Genomic DNA, 20,731 nt, shown 5'->3' on the forward strand with positions numbered 1-20,731 from the left:
AGGGTCAGTATGTGTTATGTGATTATGTGATTCGGGTGTTGGTTTTGTATGTCATATCGGTGGCTAAGTATATCGGCATATGTTGCGGATACTTGATAGCTTGTGTGAGTAGGCCCGTTGTTAGCTCGAGAGCGAGCAACTATGTGATATGAGATTTGTGGTAGCATTGGCTACATATGTCGCACTTAGTGTGCAAATTTCCCGAGTATTTGATCGCATGATTCATAACAAGTAATAAATATTTATAATGAAGATCAAACCTAGACTAACTATTATCACGATGAAAAGGCAAGTGCACCTATCAAACAATAGTATAGTAATGGCAAGACCGGGATATCGTACCCAAGGGAACTAAAAGTACCAGTAATGACTACTTTTTTATTATCTAGCCTAAGAATAAAAGGGGTTTTATTTGTTTTAATTAACTAATTATCTAAACTAAGAATGCACAGAGAAAAGAATTGGGGAAATGCTTTTGAGAAAATTCGATTGACTTAAGACAATACCTAAGGAAAAATCCACCTAGACTTTACATGTTATTCTGGCTCCAAATCGGATGATTTATTCATTCAACTTGTTCCGTAGATATCCCTAAGTTATGTTATTATCCCTATTCAAGACTAACAACGTCTAATCTCTAGATTGAATAACTGAGACTTTTCTCTAATTAACACTCTAAGGTTGCATTAACTCGATCTATGGATCCCCTTATTAGGTTTCACCCTAATTCGGCAAAATCTTGTCACCCTATTTCTAGGCGCGCAATCAACTCCGCTTAATTATGACAAAAGTACTCTTAGATAGGGTCTATTCCTCCTCTGAGTAAGAGCATGTCTTGAATTAGTATCCTGGGATATCAAAGCAAGAATTAAGAACACATAATTAAGAATAAGTTAAATATTTATCATATGATTCAAAAAATAATAACAAGGTTTGTCTTAGGTTTCATTCCCCTTAGGTATTTAGGGGTTTTAGTTTATAACTAAATAAGAAAACATCTCAGAAGAATAACGAATACAAAATATAAAGAAAACACAAAACTCCTGAAGGGAAATTGGGGAGAGATCTTCAGTCATGATGATGAATCCAGCTTCTGAGATGGATCAATCGGCTTCCTTGGAGTAATTCCTTACTCCCCCTCCTCCGTGTCCATTTTCTTCCTCTTCTAGTTTGTATTTATAGGCTTTGGAATGCCTAGAAGCCCTCAGAATTAGCCTTTTTCGAATTGGACTCAACTTGGGCTCAGTAGGGATACGCCTGTGGCACACGCCCCTGTTCGATTACTTCAGGCCGTGTCTCGAGCCTGCCAAATTGACACGGCAGTGTGGTCTGCCCGTGTGAGAAGGTCCAGGCCGTGTTGATTTCGTACTTTGGCCCATTTTCTCTGTTTTTGGCCCGTTTCTGGTTCCTTTCGCTCTCCTATGCTCTTCTAAGTATAAAACATGAAATTAAAGCATTAGGAGCATCGAATTCACCAATTCTAGTGAGAAATCATCCATAAAATGCATTAAACATGGGGTAAAAATATGTATAATTTACGGTTTATCAAATACCCCCACACTTAAGCATTTGCTTGTCCTCAAGCAAAAAATCCTCAACTCGTAATCAAAATAAATTCTCCTCAACTTATAATTCTTATCGATAATGTCTCAAAATAATCCATTGATAATCATACATTGAGAATTCAACTAAAAGAACATAAAAGTTTCACACATTCCAAGTTGAGTATTTAATCATGCAAACATAGGTGTCTCTTCGCATCTAAGTAACTACCTTTGATTCAGAATATCACAGAGTTTCACATCCTCACTAAAGATTCACTCAAATCACTCGAGGTATTTAAGGACAATAAATGAAGCACTCAATAGTCAATAATGAAAAGTCATTACCATAGGCTTGCATGAATATCAGATCTCCACCACTGTAATTTAAGATGATACATTAATCAAAAGGTCTTTAGAGGGTTGTAATGAGGCTTGCTTAGGGGGTGTGGTCACAAACTGAAAGAAAGGGTTAGAATCGAGATTGAATTGAAAAATTTGCCTAACTAGAAAAAGAGTTAATCTTCACTTGTGTACAATAGAGCTTCTCTCAGAATATGAAAGTACAGATATGTATACATAGTTCTTTTTTTTTTTAAGAACAAGTTAAATTAATAAAGACTAACGATTAAGAACAAAGCATAGCTAGGCAGTCCATTCAACTCAAATCTCGACAAAAATAGGGATTAATTTAGGGGATTTTGACAATAATGGGTTAAAGGTTAATATTAAGGGTAATACAAGAAACGGCTCGTTAGGCTCAAGGGGGTTTACTAGGGGTTAATCATGGAGGTAGGCTTTTCATGGCATGAGAGGGTTAATCCTAAGTGCCTTAATCATTTTGATATATCAAATCAAATGGTGTGGTCTCGACATGCATAATCAACCAAGTTCTAGAATAATAGTTCAATATTGACGCACTCAAAGCAATAATAAAAGTGAGCATGAAAGGATGAATAGATGCTCAAAAGGCTAAAAAACCTCACAAAAATTATGGGTTTTTGATGTTTAGACTCGTGAATTCCAATTCAAAGTAATACCTAGACTTGGAGAGACAACCTATAATTTTAAATTCTTAAAAATCAACTCATCATGCTTAATTCTCTAATGTGTTAAAGTTTAAACAATCAATGCATAAATCCCTATGTATTAATTCAAGATATATCAATCAAAATCATAAACCAATTAAAATTTATCCTAAATATGATATGAGAGCTTTTCAAGAAAACAAGATGATTATTCAGGGATTTTTCTGATAATGAAATAAATACCCCCCACACTTAAGATGTACATTGCCCTCAATGTGCAAAGATAGATATTAGAGTATAAAAATAAGATAGGGAGAGAAGTGAAACTTCTTGTATGATGAATTCCTCGAACTAGAGTTTTGGAGAGTGATTGGTTTGAGAGTGGATGGGGATACTTTGGCGATCGTAGAGGTTCATTAGGCCAAAAGAATATTATATTTAGTGGTAGCTATGGTCGTAGTCGAGCAGGACATGGCAGTCGTGGAGAACCTTTCCCGGTGGAGTTTTAGTTCCTATGTGATGATGAGCTTAAGAGCTCTATATAACTGTGATAAAATCAGGAACTTTTTAGGGGATATTAGGAAGAATAAGTACTCGAAAAGAAATAACCGAAACTAATAATTAAAAAATAAAATTCTAAAATCTAACAAAAATAAAAAGTAGTTGCAATAAAAATTAAAAACATAAAATAATAAATAAATATTTCTAAACATCTTCATCGCTGGATGGTTCATAAGGTGGGACTGGCGATGAGATGTGGAGGTGCTGACAAATTTGATGTAGAGTAGCATCAATGTTGTCAAATCGTTGAAAACACTGCTGCTTGAATCGGGTGAGGCGCTCGGACATGTCAGCATATGAAGCCGCGGCATGAACTGGACGAGAGGGTGGTGGTGGCTGAGTCAGTGGGTCCTCATGCAGTGGGGGACTCATAGGCCTCCTCCTCGGTAGATTGGGCGAGACGATACTGGGGAGGGTCGGTTCTTCAGCGCCTCTCGATCATCCTCATGCTAAGCATGCTTGAGATGCCTTGTGCAGACATCTGGCCGATGAGAGTGAGGGATGATTCTGAAGTTAAGCCCGGGTTTTTTGAATTTTGCAATTTAGGTCGTGCTCGGCTACTATCCCATACCCGTGTGTCTTGGGCGTGTGTGGCACACGGCCATGTCACACGGTTGTGCCTAGCTTTGTTCACTTCTCCCACGCTCGTGTGTTAGGGTACCACGCCCGTGTATTGTTGTCCATGACTTAATAGCACGGGCGTGTCTCACGCCCGTGTCGAAGAAATAGAATCGAGCCTTGCCCCTGGCATGGCCGTGTTTTTCTTATTCCCATGCCCGTGTTCACCTATCAAGTTCACCCACGGCCATGGGGATTTACCACATCCCGTGTTTTGGGGAAATCATGTCCTGCTTCCACACGACCGTATCACACGGCCGTGTCTCTTCCCCTGTTTGGCCACGGCTTTAGGCACGCCGTGTGCCTGGCCGTGTGTGCTGAAAAACTTTGTAATTCAAAGATAAAGTTAATGATTGAACGTGTTAGAAATTAAAAATAAAGAAATCAAAGTATGTTAGTGCTCGGGTTGCCTCCCGAGAAATGCTTATTTATAGTCTAAGCTCGACTTACCTCTCTAGTGAATGGTCAGGGTGGTTCGAGGAGTTTATACTCCTCATTCCTGCTATAAATCTCATCAAAATAGGGTTTTAATCAGGTGTTGTTTACCTTAAAAGTGCCAAACTTGGAGTGACTCACTTCCACCGTACCGAACAGAAAAATACTAAGTACCGTAAGAGGGATTTCCTTATTCAGTGTGGTAGTGACAATGTGAGGATCTGCGGCATCTAGTAAGACTTTATCGCCAACCTTAAGGTGATTTGGAGAGGTATCAGCCTTATTTTGGTGTAGTTTTGGTTTATCATGTGATCTCGGTTTGTGTACTCGCCATTTGTCTAGCTTCTCTATCTGTAGCCTTCGTTCTTCATGAGTGTGTCCTCTATCATTTCTGGAACATGGCTCGTGAACTTCTTTGAAGCTTAATTTCTGCAAAGTCATATTGTCAGTTTTAATAGATTGGTGTGGACTATTACCTTCAATGTCCGATGTGATGCCAGAATTACGAGATTGAAGGGTGATCGTGTCGTCTCCTGCGCGAAGCGTGAGCTCACCTGTGCCAACATCAACAATTGTTTTAGCAGTTGCTAAAAAGGGCCTCCCTAAAATCAAAGGGGTGTTATTATCCTCTTCTATGTCTAGAACAACGAAATCAACGGGAAATATGAACTTATCTACTTTCACTAGTACATCTTCAATAATACCCCTAGGAAATCTTATAGTTTTATCTGCCAATTGAATGCTCATCTTAGTTTATTTAGGTTCCCCAAGACCTAGTTGCTTAAACATTTTGTAAGGCATGACATTAATACTAGACCCTAAATCAGCTAATGCATGACTTATATATAAACTACCAATTAAGCAAGGAATTGTAAAACTCCCTGGATCTTTCAATTTATGGGGTACCTTATTCTGTAGAATAGCTGAGCAGACTGCGTTTAGCTCCACATGCGACGCTTCGTCCAACTTTCGCTTATTTACTAAAAGCTCTTCTAAAAATTTCATTGCATTCGACATATGCGACAAAGCTTCAATAAACAGTAAGTTAATATGTAATTTTTTCAAAAGTTTAAGGAATTTACCGAATTGTTCGTCTGAGTGGTCTTTCCTTGTCGCCTTAGGATATGGGATACGAGGTTTATATTCTTCATTCACCATTTTGTTATAACTTACCTCACTTTTACCTTTGCTCACCACAGTTTCTTGCATCAATTCTGGCTCAGGCGCAATGAATCCTTCCTTATCTTGAGTACTAATTACGTTAAGGTGTTCCCTTGGGTTAGGTTCAGTATTACTTGGTAAGCTACCCTGTGGTTATTCAGAGATTAGTTTGGATAGCTGGCCTATCTGAGTTTCGAGCCCTTGGATCGATGCTTGTTGATTTTTAAGTGCTGTCTCGGTATTTTGGAAATGAGTTTTTGATACCGAGATGAATTTAGAGAGCATCTCTTCAAGGTTCAGTTTCTTCTCTTGTTGATACGGTGGCTGTTGAAAACCCTAAGGATTTTGTGGCTTTTGATTCCCTTGACCACCCCAGGAGAAATTTGGGTGGTTCCTCCAACCTGCAATATAAGTATTATTGTATGGGTTATTTTGAGATCTAAAGTTATTATTACCCATATAGTTGACTTATTCCTATTTGGTTGTAGGATTGAAGGATTGATATTCTGTATGCATACCTCCTCCACTTGAGTCACACCTCATTACTGGATGTACCTGCGTAGAAACAAGTAAACCATCAATCTTTTTATTGAGAAGTTCTACCTGATTTGACAGCATAGTAACTGAGTCGACACTATAAACGCTGGCCGTTTTTGTTGGCTTAGTCCTCATGGCTTGCTACTGATAATTATTCAGTGACATTTCTTCAATGAATTCATAAGCCTCTTAAGTTGTTTTATGTTGATGGTTCCCTAGCAGCTGCGTCAACCATTTGCAGAGTCGAGGGATTCAGACCATTGTGGAATGTTTGTACTTAAAGCCAAAGGGGTAACCCATGGTGAGGGCACCTTGGCAATAGATCCTTGTATCTCTCCCATGCATCTTAAAGTATTTCTAAGTCCATCTGTACAAAAGAAGAAATTTCATTATGTAACTTAGCCGTTTTAGCAGGCGAAAAATATTTTAGTAGAAAATTTTCTGTCATCTGTTCCTAAGTAGTAATTGACCCTCATAGTTACAAGTTCAACCACTATTTAGCTTTGTTCCCCAATGAAAAAGGAAATAACCGAAGACGAATGGCATCATCAGAAATGCCATTGATTTTAAATGTATCGCAAAATTCCAGAAAGTTTGTTAAGTGAGGGTTGGGATCTTTATCTTGCAAACCATCAAACTGAACAAATTGCTGTATCATTTGAATTGTGTTAGGTTTCAGTTCAAGAGTATTTGCAGCTACAGCCGGTCTAACTATGCTGGATTCAGTTCCTGTTAGAGAAGGTTTAGCATAATCATACAAAGTACGTAGAGCAGGATTTTGATTAGCCGCAATTGCAGGAGGTAGCTGATTGCCTTGGTTTTCAGCCATCTCTTCGGTTGGGGGTTGAGTATCGTCTTCTTGCTCGTTCTCTGTGTAGCTTAAGCTTCGCGTTATTTCTCTTTGGTTTCTACGAATTGTGCGATCGATTTCTTCGTCAAAAAGTAATGTCCCGACGGGTTTTTTCTAGTCATAAACTATAAAAACCTGCCAAGAGAAGGAAAAAGTAAATTAATTAGTAATAAAAATAATAAAATTAAATTAAATTGTAAGAAAAATAAATGGCTAAAGTAATAAAAATTTAGCATTCCTAATATTTTAGTTCCCCGGCAACAGCACCAAAAACTTGATCGCGTGATTCGTAACAAGTAATAAACATTTATAATGAAGATCAAACCTAGACTAACTATTATCACGAAGAAAAGGCAAGCGCACCTATCGAACAATAGTATAGTAATGGCAAAATCTTGTCACCCTATTTCTAGGTGCGCAATCAACTCCGCTTAATTATGACAAAAGTACTCTTAGACAGGGTCTATTCCTCCTTTGAGTAAGAGTTTGCCTTGAATCAGTATCCTGGGATATCAAAACATGAATTAAGAACGCATAATTAAGAACAAGTTAAATATTTATCATACGATTCAGAAAATAATAACAAGGTTCATCTTAGGTTTCATTCCCCTTAGGTATTTAGGGGTTTTAGTTCATAACTAAATAAGAAAACATCTCAGAAGAATAACAAATACAAAACAGAAAGAAAAAACCCAAAACTCCTGGAGGGAAATTGAGGAGAGATCTTTAGTCTTGATGATGAATCCGGCTTCTGAAATGTATCAATCGACTTCCTTGGAGTAATTCCTTACTCCCCCTCCTCTGTGTCCCTTTTCTTCCTCCTCTAGGGTGTATTTATAGGCTTTGGAATGCTTAGAAGCCCTCAAAATTAGCCTTTTTCGAATTGACTCAACTTGGGCTCGGCAGGGACACGCCCATGGCACATGCCCATGTTCAATTACTTCAGGCTATTCTCGAGCCTACCAAATTGACACGGTGGTGTGGTCTGCTCGTGTGAGGAGTTCCAGGCCATGTTGATTTGGTACTTTGGCCCATTTTCTATATTTTTGGCCCGTTTCTCGTTCCTTTCGCTCTCCTATGCTCTCCTAAGTATAAAACATGAAATTAAAGCATTAGGAGCATTGAATTCACCAATTCTAATGAGAAATCATCCATAAAATGCATTAAACATGGTGTGAATATATGTATAATTTACGGTTTATCAGTATTCGACATTGTTATTCTGAGTGGTTCATAGGTATGTTGATCGCGATTTTCGTGACAGGTAAGTTTTAAATATTTATAATTAATCATCCTTGAAACTAACTATTATCGCGATGTAGGCAAGTGTACCTATCGAACAATAGTATAGTTTTAGCAAGACCAGATTGTCGAACCCAATGGAATTAAAAGTACTAGTAATGACTGTCTTTTTATTATCTAGCCAAAGAATAAGGTGGTTTTGTTTTAACTAACTAATTAACTAATATAAGAATTCACAGAGAGTAGAATTGGGGGATTACTTTTGGAAAACGATTGAATTAAGACAATACGTAAGGAAAAACCACCTAGACTTCACTTGTTATTCTGGCTCCGAATCGGACGATTTATTCATTTAACTTGTTCTGTAGAGATCCTTAAGTTATGTTATAATCCCTATTCAAGACTAATAACGTCTAATCCCTAGATTGAATAATTGAGACTTTTCTCTAATTAACGCCCTAGGGTTGCATTAACTCGATCTATGGATCCCCTTATTAGGTTTCACCCTAATCCAGCAAAATCTTGTCACCCTATCTCTAAGCACACAATCAACTCCGCATAATTATGAAAAATGTACTCTTAGACAGGGTCTATTCCTCCTCTGAATAAGAGCTTATCTTGAACCAATATCCTGGGATATCAAAACAAGAATTAAGAGAACATAATTAAGAATAAGTTAAATATTTATCATAAAATTCAGAAATTAATAACAAGATTCGTCTTAGGTTTCATCCCCCTTAGGTAGTTAGGGGTTTTAGTTCATAACTAAAAAGGAAAACATCTTCGAAGAATAATGAATACAAAGAATAAAGAAAACCCAAAACTCCTGAAGGGAAATTGAAGGGAGATCTTCAGTCTTGATGATGAATCCGGCTTCTGAGATGGATCAATCGGCTTCCTTCAAGTAATTCCTTCCTTTCTCCCTCTGTGCCCCCTTACTTTCCTCCTCTAGGGTGTATTTATAGGCTTTAGAATGCCTAGAAGCCTTCAATATTGGCCTTTTCTGAATTGGACTCAACTTGGGCTCGGTAGGGACACGCCCGTGTGAATCGTGCTTCAAATCTTCCAAATTGACACGGCCGTGTGGTTTGCCCATGTGAGGAGGTCCTGGCCGTGTTGAATTCGTACTTTGGCCCATTTTTCTCTGTTTTTGGCCCGTTTCTCGTTCCTTTCACTCTCGTATGCTCTCCTAAGTATAAAACATGAAATTAAAGCATTAGGAGCATCGAATTCACCAATTCTAATGGAATATCATCCATAAAATGCGTTAAGCATGGGGTAAAAATATGTATAAATTACGGTTTATCAAATACCCCCACACTTAAGCATTTGCTTGTCCTCAAGCAAAATTCTCAACTCATAATCAAAATAAATTCTTCTCAACTTATAATTTCTATCGATAATATCTCAAAATAATCCATAGGTAATCATATAGTGAGAATTCAACTAAAAGAACATCAAAGTTTCAATCATTCCAAGTTGAGCATTTTATTCTGAAAACATAGGTGTCTCCCCTCGTCTAAGTAATTACCTTGTATTCAAAATGTTACAGCGTTTTACATACTCACAAAAGATTCACTCAAATCACTTGAGGTGTTTAAGGACAATAAATGAAGCACTCAATAGTCAATAATGAAAAGTCATTACCATAGGCTTGCACGAAAATCAAATCTCCACCACTATAATTTGAGATGATACATCAATTAAAAGGTCTTTAGAGGGTTGTAATGAGGCTTGGTTAGGGGGTGTGGTCACAAGCTGAAAGAAAAGGTTAGAATCAAGATTGACTTGAAAAATTGCCTAACTAGAAAAATAGCTAGTCATCAATTGCATACAACAGAGCTTTTCTCAGAATATGGAATTTAACTTCTTTAGCTTAGAAGATTACTACTATTAAGATGTATACATTTTCTTTAAGAGCAAGTTAAATACAAAGTAGAATAAAACTTAGCTAAGCAACTAGTTCAATTCCAACCTTGACAAAAAATAGGGATCAAGTTAATTTAGGGGATTTCAACAATACTGGCTTAAGGGTTAGAATTAAGGGTAATATAAGAAATGGCTTGTTAGCTCAATGGGGTTCACTAAGGGTTAATCGTGGAGGTAGGCTTTTCATGGCATGAGTGGGTTAATCCTAAATGTCTTTCTCATTTTGACATATCAAATCAAATAGTGTGGTCTTGACATGCATAATCAAGCAAGTTCTAGAACAACAATTCAATACTGACGCACTCAAAGCAATAATAAAAGTGAGCATGAAAGAATTAATAGATGCTCAAAAGGCTCAAAAATCTAAAAAAAATTATGGGTTTTTAATGTTTAAAACTTGTGAATTCCAACTCAAAGTAATACCTAAAATTTGGGGAAACAACATAAAATTTTAAGTTCTTAAAAATCAACTTACCATGCTTGATTCTCTAATGTCTTAAGGTTTAAGAAATCAATGCATAAATGCCTATGTTTTAATTCAAGATATATCAATCAAAATCATAAATCAATCAGAATTTATCCTAAATACGATATGAGAGCTTTTTAAGAGAACAAGGCAGTCATTCAGGGATTTTTCGGATAATGAAATAAATACCCCCACACTTAAGACGTACATTGTTCTCAATGTACAAAGATATATGTAAAAAGATAAATTTGTAATCATAAGATAGGGGAGAGGTGAAACTTCCTGTATGATGAATTCTTCGAACTGGAGTTTTGGAGAGTAATCGGTGTGAGAGTGGAGGAAGATACTCCGGCAGTGGTAGAGGTTTATTTGTAACACCCCGTACCCGAGTCCGCCGCCGGAGTCGGACACGAGGGGTTTGCAGACTTAAATCACTTCTTTGCACAATCCATTTTAAATTTTCCAGGCAAGCTGGCTAACTGCGTCACTGTCACCTTAAAAATTATATCTTGAGTTTCACAACTCAAAAATCAGTTTTGTGATTTTTCCCTGAAACTAGACTCATATATGCATCTACAAATTTTTTTCTAGAATTTTTGGTCTGGCCAATTAGTACAGTTTATTAGTCAAAGTCTCCCATGTTACAGGGATCGACTACACTGACCTTTGCGCATTACGACTTGGATATCTCCCTGTACAGGGCTTCAATACTGATGCCGTTTGTTTCTATAGAAACTAGACTCAAATAGGAATCTATAAATATATGGCATGACTTTTAAATGTCTCTGGTTAATTTATAATGAATTTCCAAAGTCAGATCAGGGGATCTAGAAACCGTTCTGGCCCTGTCTCACGAAAACTTTAACATCTCATAATATACTATTCATATGAACATTTCGTTACTTTCATATGAAAATAGATTCATCAAGGTTCGATTACATAATTTATTCACTATTTAATTCCATTCTTACTATTTTTAGTGTTTTTTCACATCCACATCACTGCTGCTGCCAGCATCTATTTTTAAGGTAAACTTTACCTATTTCATGATCCTCCATGGATCAACTAGAGTTTGTCATACATATTCCAAAAATGATCATGAATAACCATTCCCATGGCTAACCGTTACCAACATTTCCATACCTCTCGACGGACAACATACAAAACGATTATAAAGCTATGATCAAAGTATATTTAAGCCATTTTCGCATGGCTATCCAAATTTACACAAAACCGAAGGGTACATGACCAACAACAAAAGGGTAGTCCTATACATGCCATTTCAAAGTTCAACCAAAAGTATACCAAAAGGAGCTTTGATAGTGTGGGCGACTTCGACTTCAAAATCCCGAGTCCGATAGCTGAAGAACCAAATCTATAAAACAGAGAATCAAAGAAACGGAGTAAGCATTAAATGCTTAGTAAGTTTTGAGCAAAGAATTTAGACACAACCAAAGTATAGCATTCATGTAGCTAAACGGATAATTTCATACGCACAAATTTTCAATATCATACTTACTTCACATTACCAACCCTTTTATTCATACACAAAGATCAACTTAGCCAAAGGCCGGTAGCTCATTTATCAACTGAGCGAATACTTATTTGTAAGGGCTCAACTAATTCAAAGCACATACGAAACATACCTCAATGTTGGGATGTTACAAGCGTATTAACTGAAATTTTTACAGCAAGATCATTCATTCCCGAATCACGTACCTTCAGAATTTAACCGAATATAGCTACTCGTTCAAATGCCTTCGAGACATAGCCCGGGTATAGTAACTCGCACAAATGCCTTCGGGACTTAACCCGGATTTAGTAACTCGCACCAATGCCTTCGGGCTTAGCCCGGAATTAGTAACTCGCACAAATGCCTTCGGATCTTAGTCCGGATATGGTCACTTAGCACAAAGCCTTCGGGACTTAGCCCGGACATCATTCGAATAACCATGCACATTTAACAATAAATCATGACACATTCGTATTTCATTTTCATTAGCAAAACTCAAACACAAGACACTTATCACTCTTGCAATTTCGGCTCAATAGCCACACACAAAGAGCATGATTTTGATTTCCTTAAAACATGATCTAATCAAATCATAATTTAAGCTCTATTACTCAAGAACTTACCTCGGATGTGGTCGAACATTTTCAGCGGCTATTCGATAACTTTTTCCTTTCCCTTATCCAACTGTCGTCCTCTAAGCTCTTGAGCTAATTCAAACAAATTTAACTTATTAAAGTCTCATTATGCTAGCTTATGGCCGAATATGACAAGGAGTTTGATTGGTCATATGGCCACCTTCTAGCTCAACTACACAATGGTCATATGCATTTTTAATCACATCAAGCAATTTAATACAATTCATTCGAACATCAAAAGAAAACCTCAAGGTACTTAGCCCATATATACTTTAGGCATTAGAGTCACATATATATATGGAATCATGAATCAAACTCAACATTTTAGCTAATATTCCCCCTTGGCCGAATTTTCTAAGCCAAGACAAAAGCATCGATATGCTTGCCTCTAACCGAATACATGCAACACCAATCTTCTTCCTATGGCCGAATATGCATGTCTATGTTGAGGCCGATTATATACTTAATACCACACATAAATGGCATACATTTTACTAACTAATGCATTACATATTATAACTCAATACGCATCCATCATCTACTCCATAACCGAAGCACCATCATGTGTAAGTATATACCTTGAGATAATATATAGGTCATACCAATACATCATGTGCAATCATATATATATATGTGCAAGAGCCGAATCACAAACTTGATTATAACCAAATTTAAACATATATCCAAAACATAAATCTTACCTACCATGCAATAAGCATAAATCACACTTATGGATATACCATGGCCGATACTTCCAACAACACCAAATAAAAATATACTTCATGGATCTAAGGTAGAATCAAGAAAGAAACTCATAATCATCAAGATGTAAGCAACTACCATTGTTCATCTAGATTTAGCATGGAACACAACCATCACCCTTATTAATCTCCATAGCCGAAAACCTTACTTATTCCAAAATCACAATTTCAACATGGGTTACCAACAATAACTTGATATCTCACTCAAAATCAACTAGGATTTCAAGAACTAGTATCAACTTCCTTACCTTAATATCGACCTAAGATGACCGATTGCTTCACTCCTTCCTTCCTCCTCTCAATTCGGCCAAGAAGAACCAAAGAACACAACTTGTTTCCTTTCTTCCTTAGAACATTCGGCCAAGAGAAATGAAAAAAAGATGGACACTTTTTTTTGTTTTCTTTCTTACATTCACGGCAATGGGGAGGGGGGAGAAACAATCACACACCTTCTTTCTTTTTTCCATTTCTTTATTACTAACCGAGTAACGTAAGGGCCAATGGAGATGACGCCCTTCCTATGCCTCTCAGTCTGGTGCTGAATTGCAAGGGCGATGAAATAGGCAAGGTCGATGACGTTCCGTGAGACATACACCATAAAAAGTAGGCGTAGTGAGTGTTGATGACTCCAGTGCTCTCTCGCCTTCCTGTAATCATGTGAGCCAAAATGGCGTGTAGGTACCTCAAAGATGGAGGGAGAGCCGATGCCTTGGAGCGGCTAGGATTGTAGGTGGCCCCACTTGGTACTAGTGCGTCCCAGCACCGTGAAGGAGAACGATGGATGTGGCGGTTAAGAGCATGTAAGTCATTTTCCTCCTTGAATTCCTTCGTATATAAACCCAGTGTAACACCCCAAACCCGACCTAGACGTTATGACCGGATCTGATGCGCCACATCGAAGCGTTCAAAACATTCCGTATTACTCAGTTTGGAAAACTTAGTTGGTGTTGTAAAAGACACTTTTAAAAGTAGGTTAAAGTGAACGGAAGCTGTGCACCAGGTAGGAAACCAGGAAGAAGAGGAGGTGAGTCCGTCGGACTGCTTAAGTACCAAGCTCCCTTCGGATCCAATCCTAGACATGCACACCGCCATTGCCACACTCTAACATCTCGTATAATTTTGAGAAAACCGTTTGATTATGTCCATCTTAAGAAAGTGATTAAGGTTGAAAACGTTTGCTTAGCGGAAGTCTTACTCGTATTCGTGTTATTTTGAAATCACTTAATGTTTTTGAAAACGCGTCCTAGAGCTAATCCATTTCATTAGTTATCATAGTTCAGTTTTATCATAATAGAATGAAATAATAAAGAAACAAACCAAACCATAAAAAGAAATTAAGCGGCCTTATTACAAAAAAACCCAAAACCATAAACGAAAATATGGAAAATCTAGTTCACCAGAAGAAAACGAATTTGCAGAAAACGTGTGGCCACTCGGAATCCCGCCCAGCTCCAAGTCCACCAACTAGGGCTCACCTACAAGGATGGAAGGAAAGAGGGGTGAGTTTGGGAAAACTCAGTGTATACAGAAACCCATCCAAAGCCCAAATCAGCTCGAGCCCATTGGGCCTAAGCCCCACTCAGATAACAGTACACAGTGGATCGAAGCCCTTTTCAGAATACAGTAGCAAGGCCTTAGCCCTTTTTAACATAACAGTGTGGCCCTTAGGCCCAGTACAGTAACATAAGTAACAATAGTAGTAATGCATGCAAGCCCAACTGGGGAGACTACTCAACCCACCAACCGCTACACTGCCCCATACCAGCCCTACACTCCATGTGGGGAATATCTCAACCCACCCAGCCCTACACTCCACAGTTGCAGCAACGCTGCTCAAATATCAGTAAGTTGAGGCAAAGCCTCCAGTACGGGGATGAACCACTTTCAATACTTCCTCCATCAATACCCCAATCCCATGCAACAGATATTAATAAAGCATATCATGTACAATACAGTATTAATCAATCATGCAGTTTAGCCAATTTAAACCCTAGGGGTATTTCAGTAATTATGCTCTTTAGGGGTAATTCCGTACTTACGCAACTACACACGTTATTTCAATAATTTTTAGCCGTTTTATGCAATTTCGTTCCACCATCTAACTAACATGCTATTTTGCCCATCTCTTACCCATATTGGTCCGTAAGCCCATTGGGCCCAATTTTGGCCCATCGAGGCCCTCTTTTTCCGAAGTATGTTAAGACGTCACACGAACTTACTTACAACCTTGCGGTGCTAGATCTAACAATTACTCTATGTCTTGAGAGCATTCGCATACTCACAAGCCCATGAAATGCCGGTATTTCGGCATTTCGGCTTTTGCCGAATTGAACTAAGAAAGGGTGTTCGGTACACACCTGATTCGCGACGACTGCTACTGAGATCTCTTACGATGTCTTACAATTGATTAGCACAGTTCTTATTTACAAACCATAATCACTAAACCCACAACCTACTTATGCATGATCGAACCATGTCCCTAAAAGCCTTTGAAACCTTACCTTTTTGCCAAAATCGATAGCTAGCTCCGAATCCGATTGCTCCAACAACCCACGCCTTCAATCCAACACTTAAGAAGACACTAATCATTGACAGAAAACGTCAGTTAAAAACCCTTAGAGCCACATGCCCAAGTCGACAGCCTCCCTAGATTTTAGGGACTTCGGCTTTTCCTAACTTTGTAAAATAGGACTAGATCTGAGATGATGAGCACTTACCCCTTACTCCTTTTTGATCTCCATGCAATCTGGTGTAGATTTATCTATCAAACGACAGTAGAACTCGACTCCCAAAGTCTTGAAGTTTCAGCTATAAGCCCCAAAATCTATGGTTTTTCGGCTTTTGGGTGATGAAGGAGATGACAATATGAAACTATAACCTTGAAGTAGAATTGCCGACAGGTATCTAGGGTTTAGAAAAGATGATTTTCGTTTATTAGGCACAAAAATATCGAAGAATTTGGCTTGGAAGAAATCGGCACAACTAATGTATTTTTCGAGGTTTCGGCTTTTGTGGTTTCGGTACAAGTGTTGACGAACAGCAGGTTTGATAAACGGTTTTGAAGAAGAAAAACAAAAAAAGAAGAATAGGGGAAGTGGTAGTTTCGGCTAGAGCGGAAGAAGAGAGAAAAGAAAAACCTTGTGGTGCCTGAGCAGAAGAAAACGGCACCTCACAAAGCCCTAGGTGCCGAAATTTTACCTAAACCCTCTGCCGAATTTTCCCCTCTTCAATTCCCAAAATTCAGCCAACTCCTAGCCTCTCTCCTAATCCCTTAAATCTCTCCCCTTATCACTCCTTAATCCAAGCGTTTAGATTGATCCAAACTCCCCTTTAGCAGAATCCACCTGGACTCCAACACTACCCCTCCTGCACTTAAAAATAAATGCATCTATTTGTCAACACAGGGAATCGATACCATGCCTTCCCCAATGCTCCGCACGCCACCTTTTTAGGAGCCTACTGGCGTCACCCTGGCCACTTTACCAAGGCACTTTTTGTGATGCAATTTACCCATCACTCCACTTAAGGCCACTTAACCAGAACCCCTAACCTTTTAAGTCCAAAATTCGAAAATTCAACCGGGTTTTGGCCAACACATGGGCCTTCTATAAGCCCTTTTACCTACTCAAAATATTAATTTCACATCCAAATACAAAATTTTAAAATCTTTACCAAAATACTGAAAACCGCGAATAAACCCGAAAATCAGGATGTTACACCCAGTGCAATACCGAATTCTGGGACGCTGAGCTGGTGGATTAATCTGCCTAGGTGAAATTGCACCATGCCGGAATCATCGTAGTTCGTCATCACGGTCTGAAGATGAAATGTGGAGCATAATTCCATCGTAAGCTCGAGATACGTCAGCTGGATGATCCCAAAGAAAAGCTCCCAAGGGTCAGTGGTTAGGAGGGCCCGAATCACATCAGCCAACTGAACTTGTTTTATTGCAGCCCAGTCGATGCAGCGGCCCACAATTAAAGGTCGGGCCCGGAGTATTTGGCAGAGTTCTTCTTAGGGCCCGATGGGGAACCTCAGGAAAGGGTGACGAACTTCCACGGTAGGACCCGAGGAAGATGACGCTCCCTTCCTTTTCTTTGAAAAGGGACATCGGCCTTTTTACCATGTGAAGATGACATTGTATACCTGCAAGTGGAATCATCAATTTGTCTTGATAAGTAGACAAGGAAAAAAATGAGACTAAATTTGAAAAGAAAAATACATAAATATGTTCAGCCACAACTACTAAGTTTAACTAAAACAATAAGTTCAATGACCTATTTTTGTAACATTAGCATGGTGATAAAAGTAAAAATGCCAAAGAATGGAATGCAACATACTATAGAAATGTCAACACAAAAGGTATGATTATTTCAACTATCCTAACCATGAATATTCACTTCTAACTAATTAAATGGAGTAGAGAAATCATGTAATGAGTAAGAATTTGAACATGAAAAAGATGATAACTTGTTTTATAAATGAAATTTCTGTGATAGAAAGATGAAAATAACATGAAAATATAGATTACTATGATAAATAGCATTATAAATCTGTGAAATAAAAGAGAAAGGAGTAAACAAATGCTAAAGGAAAAAGATTGGGCATTGAGAATGAAGTTAGGAACGGCGCACGAGCGTGGCAGGGAGGGCGTATGGACTTGCAGCGGCTAGGGTTAGGGTTTTTTGGGGTGAAGAAGACAGTGAATAGTGCAGCCTATTTATAGATTTTGGGACACACGGCCAGGGAACACGCCCATGTTCCCCAATTTTAGCTCGTGTGATTTGCGAATTTTGAATTTGGGCGCGTCTGACAATTTCCCCACGCCCGTGTACCTTGGGCGTGTTGGTTCACAAGGTCGTGTCACACGACCGTGTCTGGCGTTGTTCGCTTCTCCCACCCCCATTTATGTAGGCGCACGCCCATGTTAATTTAACAGGTTCGGCCACGGTTTCAAGGCATAGGCGTGTGGCACACCCGTGTTATTTGGGCAGGTTCACCCACGGCCATGTCGCACAGCCATGGTGATTTATCGTAGCCCGTGTTAGGGAAATCTTTGGTTTGTTTTCACACGGCCCTCAGCACGCCCGTGTGCTTCGCCGTGTCTATGTGGTAAACTTGTATTCAAGAGCTCCGTTAGTGAGTTAGGTGTTAAACACTAAAATTCAAAGAAGTTAATACAGTTAAAGCTTGGGTTGCCTCCCAAGAAGCACTTATTTTTAGTCTAAGCTCGACTTACCTCTCCATTGAATGGTCATGGGGGTTCGAGGAGTTTATAGTCCTCATTCCTACTATCATTCTCATCAAAATAAGGTTTTAAATGGGTGTTGTTTACCTTAAAAGTGCTGAACTTAGGATGACTTACCTCGACTGTACTGAATGGGAAAATGCTCGTTCTGGCGTAGTTCTGGTTTATCCTGTTTTCTTGGTTTATGCGTCCGCCATTCATCTAGCTCCTCAATTTGTAGCCTTCAATCTCTATTAATAGGTCCTCTACTACTACTTGAGAATGACTCATGTGCTTCCTTCAGACTCATTTCCTGCAAAGTAGGTTGTACCATATTGTCAGTTTTAGTAGAATGGGTTAAACGATCACCTTCAATTTTCGATGTGTTGCCAGAATTGTAAGCTTGAAGGGTGATTATTTTGTCTCCCACACAGAGTGTGAGTTCACCTGTGCCAACATCAATAATCATTTTAGCAGTTGCTAAAAAGGGCCTTCCTAAAATCAAATGAGTGTTGCCATCTTCCTCTATGTCTAAAACAATGAAGTCAACGGGAAATATAAATGTATCGATTTTAACTAGCACATCTTCAATAATACCCTTAGGAAGTCTTAGTTTTTTCTGCTAATTGAATGCTAATCCTAGTCTATTTTGGTTTCCCGAGACCTAATTGTTTGAACATTTTGTAGGGCATGACGTTAATACTAGCCCTCAAATCAGCTAATGTATTAATAACATCTAAACTACCAATTAAGCAAGGAATCGTAAAACTCCCTGGATCTTTTAGTTTGTTGGGTAGTTTATTTTGGAGAATAGCTGAGCAAACTGCGTTTAGCTCCACATGCGACGCCTCGTACAACTTCTTCTTATTTACTAAAAGCTCCTTTAAAAATTTCATTGCGTTTGGCATCTGCGATAGAGCTTCAATAAACGGTAAGTTAATATGTAATTTTTTTAAGAGTTTAAGGAATTTACCAAATTGTTCATTTGAGCAGTCTTTCCTTGTTGCATTGGGGTATGGCACACGAGGTTTATATTTGACATTCACTAATTTGTTTTTATTATGACCTACCTCACCTTGACCTCTGCTTACCACAGTTTCTTGCCTCGGTTCTAGCTCAGGCTCAACGAATCCTTCTTCATCTTGAACATTAATCGTGTTGAGCTGTTCCCTTGGGTTGGGTTCGGTATTACTTGGCAAGCTACCTTGTGGTCGTTCGGAGATTAGTTTAGAAAGCTGGCCTATCTGAGTTTTGAGCCTTTCGATTGACGCTTGTTGAGTTTTTAAGTTCTGTTTCGGTGTTCTAAAAACGGGTTTCTGACACCGAGATAAAATTTGTGAGCATCTCTTCAAGGTTCGGTTTCTTTTCCTGTTGATAGGGTGGCTGTTGAAAACCTGAAGGATGTTGTGGTCTTTGATTTCCTTGACCGCCCCACAAGAAATTTGGGTAGTTCCTCCAACCTGCATTGTAAGTGTTACTATATAGATTGTTTTGAGATCGAGGATTATTACCCATGTAATTTAACTGCTCGTTATCCATGTTGTGGCCATAAGGTTGGTATTCCGAATGGCTTGTTCCACCTCCACTTGCTTCACACTGCATTACTGGGTGAACCTGTGAAGAACTAAGAAACCATCAATCTTTTTATTTAAAAGTTCTATCTGGTTTGAAAGCATTGTAACCAAATCGACGTTATAAACGCATGCTATTTTAGTTGGCTTAGTCCTCATGACTTGCCACTGATATTTATTCAGTGACATCTCCTCTATAAACTCATAAGCATCTTCAGGTGTTTTATTATTGATGGTTCCGTCAGCAGCTGCGTCAACCATTTGTCGAGACGAAGGATTCAGGCCATTATGGAATGTTTGAACCTGAAGCCAAAACGGTAACCCATGGTGAGGGCACCTTCTCAAAAGGTCCTTGTATCTCTCCCATGCATCGTAGAGTGTTTCTAAGTCCATCTGCACAAACGAAGAGATATGATTACGTAATTTGGCTGTTTTAGCCGGCAAAAAATATTTTAATAGAAATTTTTCGGTCATTTGCTCCCAAGTAGTAATTGACCCTCGTGGTAACGAGTTCAACCACTATTTAGCTTTGTTCCCTAATGAAAAAGGGAATAACCGAAGACAAATGGCATCATCAGATACATCATTAATTTTAAATGTATCACATAGTTCCAAAAAGTTTGCTACGTGAGCGTTGGGATCCTCATCCTACAAAC

The 20,731-nt window shown here is 38.6% G+C and overlaps 2 non-coding genes across 2 annotated transcripts; both read left to right on the forward strand.

Annotated features, from left to right (window-relative positions):
* The first annotated feature begins 6,174 nt into the window (after positions 1 to 6,174).
* Positions 6,175 to 6,280, forward strand: LOC121225786 (small nucleolar RNA R71). The gene has a single exon (XR_005923682.1). It is a non-coding gene; the product is annotated as a small nucleolar RNA R71 (small nucleolar RNA).
* Positions 6,281 to 20,394: 14,114 nt separating this feature from the next.
* On the forward strand, positions 20,395 to 20,501 carry LOC121225212 (small nucleolar RNA R71). Its single transcript, XR_005923130.1, has one exon. It is a non-coding gene; the product is annotated as a small nucleolar RNA R71 (small nucleolar RNA).
* The last annotated feature ends 230 nt before the right edge of the window (positions 20,502 to 20,731 follow it).

The sequence above is a fragment of the Gossypium hirsutum genome, chromosome A03, assembly GCF_007990345.1.
Source record: "Gossypium hirsutum isolate 1008001.06 chromosome A03, Gossypium_hirsutum_v2.1, whole genome shotgun sequence".
Taxonomy (NCBI): Eukaryota; Viridiplantae; Streptophyta; class Magnoliopsida; order Malvales; family Malvaceae; genus Gossypium; species Gossypium hirsutum.